Below are 6,000 nucleotides of genomic sequence, written 5' to 3'. Positions count from 1 at the left end.
AGTCTTAGTGTATTGTTTGCAAGTCATAACATGATTGGTTGGTCTATGCATCTTGAACTATAAAATTGTATGTGACTGTATGATAACTCATTTTCTATTCTAGCTTACCCTTTTGTTTGTTGTATGTCTTGCTTGTGTGGTTCTCTCTTTTTGTGATGATCATCAATTTATTGATGTGAGCAGATGTGAGACATCCTCGTGGCTAACAGGGAAATGGTGACTCCACTATATATAGCCTTCTTGGGCTTTTCTTTTAGGGTTACAACCAATGTATTATCTTATCTCGTAGTTTCTACTTTGTACTACTGTTGATCTCTATACTATACTTTGTATCAGCATCGTGGTGTACCTTGTCTTCTCTTTTGTACCTTGGATATTGTAAGGAGTTGTGTTTATACTCTAGGGCCTTGTCTCTATATTATCTGTGTGATATGTAATTTAATTAAGGTATTTATTTAAATGGGGTGTTACATTTATGATATCAAAGTGGTCAATCCTTAGAGTCTGTGGACTTGGATGTTCACTTAGCTTTCTCTGTGTCTTTCTGAGTTTCCTTAGTTAAGTTCATGTCTTATCTAGTCTAACTTATAGTTTTCCTGTATGCCAGTGATTATGGCATGTTCTCGTAGGACTTCTCAATCCTCTTAGGGCGATGTACCAGATATCGCCAAAGCAATAGAAGCCATGATGGCGGCGATGACCCAACAGAGTACAACTATGATGCAGCAATATGAGGCATCAATGCAGTGACTGACAGCGTCGCTTGAGCAACAACAACTGGTGATGCAGCAGATGGAGGCTGCAAGAGTAGCTGTTAAGGATGCTCATAGGCAGCATATGGAAGCCCTCCTGTAGCTGGAAGAGAACAGGACAGTTGCACATGTCTTTGGTCTTAAGCCACGACCTGCAGTTAGGGAGTGGAGTCTAGAGGACTTTCTGAAGCACCATCCAGTGAAATTCAACGATAAGACTAGTCCAGAAGTCGTAGAACAATGGCTGAAGGACCTAGAGAGAATATTTGATGCATAGATGTGCCTCGTTGAGAACAGACTAGCATTTGCGGTGTACATGTTCACCGACGAGGCAGAACATTGGTGGATCAACATGAAATCCATTATGGAAGAAAGAGGTGAGCTGGTTACTTGGGAGACCTTCAGGGGGAAGTTTCTCTCTAAATACTTCCTAGATAGCGTCAAATATGCCAAGGAGGTAGAGTTCCTCCAGTAACACAAGGAAGCAAGACCGTGACAGAATATGTTGAGAAGTTCAAGCATCTCAGCCGCTTCTACACCTTGCCACTCGATGAAGAGTGGAGATGTCGTAAGTTCGAGAATGGTCTCCACGACGATATTCGCTTGATGGTAGCTCCACTATCCATCAAGGATTTTACTGTCCTAGTAGAGAAGGTCAGGGTGATGGAGAAGATGAAGAATAAGGTAGAGGGTCAACGCTCACAACAACAGAGGATTGGTGGGCCATCTGGGTCCAAACCAAGACATGAGGAGAGGAGAAAGCCTTATGACAGACCTTATCACCAGTGTCAGGGTCTAGGAACTTTCCCACACAGTAGGGCAGAGTTCAATACTTCTAGTGTGGGGGCTCTCATTTGAGGAACGTTTGCCCACGTATGGAGGGTTATCGTAGATGTAACAACTATGGCAAGGAAGACCACTTTGGCAAGGATTGTCCCACCCTTGCGAGGGTAGTGACTCATGCTCTAGTTTAGACTCCTATGCAAAATCAGCTTAGGCGAGGAGCAACAAGCCTCAGGCAACAGGTCGAGTGTATGCGATGACAGGAGCAGAGGCAGTTGGCTCATGTAAGCTGGTTATGGGTAGTTGCATGATAGCTGGTATGTCTTGTTGCCTGTTGTATGATTCTGGAGCAACACACTCTTTTGTGTCAAATGCTTGTGTGAAAAAGTTAGGTCTGCGGTGTGTGAGCTGTAGTGTGAACTGGTAGTATCTACTTCGGCGTTGGGTTTGGTCAGGACATCGTCCTTGTGTGCTAGGTGATCTTGGAGGTAGAGGGTCACAAGTACAAAATAAATCTGATCTGTTTACCTCTACAGGAGTTGGAGGTGATCTTGGGGATGAATTGACTCTCTATCAATTGCATTTTTATAGATTGCCGAGAGAAGAGGCTGTTGTTTCCCAACTTAGAGGAGCCTCAGTTGTTATCTTCCCAAGGGGTCATGAAGGAGATTCAAAGTGGCGCGCAGTGCTTCATAATTTCCACTCATTTGGAGGTAGAGAAGGAGGAAGGGACACTGATTATACCCGTAGTACATGAGTTTGAGGACGTGTTCCTAGAGAAAGTACCAAGGTTGCCTCCCAATAGAGATGTGGAGTTCTCAATTGACTTGGTGCCTGGAACTGGTCTAGTGTCGATGGCTCCATACCGTATGGCTCCGGCAAAGTTGGTAGAGCTCAAGAGTCAGATAGAGGAGTTATTGAGGAAACAGTTCATACGACCAAGTGCTTCACTTTAGGGAACACTAGTGATGTTGGTGAAGAAAAAGAAGAAGGATGGAAGTTCACGTCTATGTGTGGACTACAAACAGTTAAACAAGATGACCATCAAGAACAAATATCCCCTTTCGAGAATTGACGACTTGATGGATCAGTTGCATGGGTCATCAGTGTTCTCAAAGATTGATTTGTGGTAGGGATACCATCAGATTCTAGTGAAGGTGGATGATGTACAGAAGACAGCCTTCTGGTCCCGATATGGACACTATGAGTACGTGGTTATGTCTTTTGGTGTGACCAATGCTCCGGCGGTGTTCATGGACTACATGAACAAGATTTTCAGACCATTCTTGGATAAGTTTGTCGAAGTCTTCATAGACGACATACTTATCTATTCCAGGACCCAAGAGGACCTGAGAATTTTGGATGGATGAGGTGCAATTCTTGAGATTGGTGCTTAGCGTCCTGAGAGAGAAGCAACTATATGCTAAACTGTCTAAGTGTGAATTTTGGATGGATGAGATGCAATTCTTGGGTCATGTGATATTTGCACAGGGCATTGCAGCAGATCCAGCAAAGGTTGAGGCAGTGGTAAAGTGAGAAAGTCCCAAGTCAGCGACGGAGATAAGGAGCTTCATGGGTTTAGCTGGCTACTATAGGAGATTCATAGAAGGATTCTCCAAGATAATGGCGCCTCTGACACAGCTTATCCGAAAGGACCAACCCTTCACTTGGACGGATAAGTGTGAGGGTAGTTTCCAAGAGCTGAAGCGACAATTGACGAGTGCTCCAATATTGGTTATCCCGGATGTTGGTAAACTCTTTGAGGTTTATTGTGATGCCTCTCACCTTGGACTTGGTTGTGTTTTGATACAAGAAAAGAAGGCGGTGACATATGCTTTGAGGCAACTCAAAGTGCATGAGAGAAACTACCCAACTCATGACTTGGAGTTGGCGGCTATTGTGTTTGCCTTGAAGATTTGGAGGCACTATCTCTACAGTGCCCAGTTTCGTGTGTTCAGCGACCACAAGAGCCTCAAATATTTATTCGATCAGAAGGAGTTGAACATGAGACAGAGGAGGTGGATGAAATCCCTGAAAGATTATGACTTTGAGCTCCTATATCATCCAGGGAAGGCGAATGTAGTGGCTGATGCCTTGAGTAGAAAGACTGTACATATTGCACACCTTATGATCAAGGAGGTGAAATTGTTGGAGAAGTTCAGGGATATGAAGTTGTAGGTGGAGTTGGAATCTGAATTTATTAGATGTAGTAACCTGACTATATCTAGAGACTTCCTGGATTTAGTCAGAGAAAGACAGTTGTTGGATGCCAGTCTAAACAGAGTTACAGTGCAGCTTGGGTCAGAAGAGGCAAAGGATTTTGCTTTGGGTAATGATGACATACTGAAGTTTCAAGGTAGGGTGTGTATATCAGATGATACTGAGGTGAAAAGATTAATCCTTGAGGAAGGGCACAAGAGTCATCTTAGCTTGCATCCTGACAAGACTAAGATGTACCAAGATCTCAAGGAGACCTTCTAATGGCAGGGAATGAAGAAGGATGTTGCACAGTTTGTATCAACCTGTTTGACATGTTAGAAGGCAAAGGTGGAGCATCAGAGACCCGGCGGGACTCTACAGCTATTGGAAATACTAGTGTGGAAATGAGATAGCATCTCAATGGATTTCATGACCCATTTGCCACGAACTTTTAGGGGGCATGACACCATCTGGGTTATAGTGGATCGATTCACTAAGAGTGCCCATTTCTTGGCGATGAATTTGAGGATGTTCATGGCCAAGTTGGCCCAGTTGTACATTAAGGAAATTGTGTGGCTGCATGGAATGCCCTCGAGCATTATATCGGACAGGGATCCACGATTCATATCGCGGTTTTGGCAGACCTTGCAAAGTGCTTTCGGAAGCAAGTTGACTATGAGTTCAGTCTATCATCCCCAAACTGATGGTCAATCCGAGAGAACAATTCAGTCGCTTGAGGATTTGTTGAGGACGTGTGTACTGGATCATCTGGGTGCTCGGGATGAAGTACTACCTTTGATAGAATTCAACTACAACAACTTTCATGCGAGCATTGGCATGGCGCCATACGAGGCTCTTAATGGTAGGAAGTGTAAGACTCTCTTATGTTGGTATTAGGATGTGGAGACAGTATTGGTTGGGCCAGAGTTGTTGGAGTAAACCACTAAGAAAGTGAGGATGGTGAGAGATAGGATGCAGACCTCTCAGAGTAGGCAAAAGGCGTATGCAGACCGTAGGAGGAGACCTTTGGAATTCGCGGTCGGATATCATGTGTTCTTAAGGGTGACCTGAACCACTAGTGTGGTAAGGGCTCTCCGCTCAAGGAAGCTCTCTCCTAAGTTCCTTAGCCCTTATCAGATTCGAGGAGGATTGGGCCGGTGGCTTATGAGATTGCTTTGCCTCCTCAATTAGCTAATCTTCATCTGGTGTTCCATGTGTCACAGCTGAGAAAGTATGTGTTTGATCTGTCTCATGTGTTGGAAGTAGAGGATGTACAAATCAGGGAGGATCTTTCTATGGAAGTACCACCAGTTGCCTTGGAGGATAGTCGAGTAGAGGAACGTCGAGGAAACATAGTTAGCCTAGTCAAAGTCATCGGGGATCGGAGGACAAGTGACTCTACTTGGGAGTTGGAGGAGGATATGAGAAAGTCATATCCACATCTGTTTACCTAGTAAGTTTTCATTTTCGAGGTCAAAAATTTTTGTTGTTGGGAAGAATGTAAGGCCCTCTTATTTCAGCCCCACAATTTAAAGGCCGCCCCAAAATCTAATGGGCCTAAGGGCTAGCCCATAAGGTGTCCAAGGCCCTTAAAGCAGCCAAACTCTTCTCACTTCTGTCATTCTTGCAAAAACAATACACTCACACTCTTCTTTACTCTCCTTAGAGCTCTGCTAGAGTTTAACCCCAATCTTGATCCAGTGAGCTTAGTCTCCTTTTCTTGCTTCGTGTAAGTATTCTACAGCTCATATCTCTCTTTTTCATTCGTATGTTCGTATTTCCAATTAGGGTTTCGTAGTAAGCTTATTTTAAAACTCGTTCCACTATTCTTTTTCTAGCTCGTTAATCTGTTCATGGGTTGTTGTGTTCCACTGTTGGTGTCGAACTCTTCTACTAGCTCTTTCCAGGTAAGGGAGGCTAGGGTTCGCATTTGAATGTGTTTCTGCTGCGTTATCAGTTCTGTTTTGTGCTCTCGGGTGATTTTATGGCTTTTAAGTTAATATAAACATATATTATGCCTTGCACTGAATGATTTCTATGCTGGCTTGCACGAACAGTGGCGGAGATCTGATAATCTCGCCCAAGCGAGTGGATCTCGCCTAAGCGAGAGTATAAGAAAACCCACCCAGGTGTTGCACGAGCTGTCGCTCAGGCGGCGAACTCCTATTTTGAGCGAGAGCCCATCTCGCTCAGGCGAGGAGGTCTCGCCTAAGCGAGAGGACGCGCAAGCCACTGTTCCCCTCTTCTCGAGCCCTCGCCTGAGCGA

The sequence above is a fragment of the Vigna unguiculata genome, chromosome 5, assembly GCF_037176805.1.
Source record: "Vigna unguiculata cultivar grain cowpea cultivar isolate G323 ecotype 2 chromosome 5, ASM3717680v1, whole genome shotgun sequence".
Classification (NCBI taxonomy): Eukaryota; Viridiplantae; Streptophyta; class Magnoliopsida; order Fabales; family Fabaceae; genus Vigna; species Vigna unguiculata.
The sequence above is the reverse complement of the archived record's forward strand: the minus strand, read 5'-3'. Positions refer to the sequence as shown.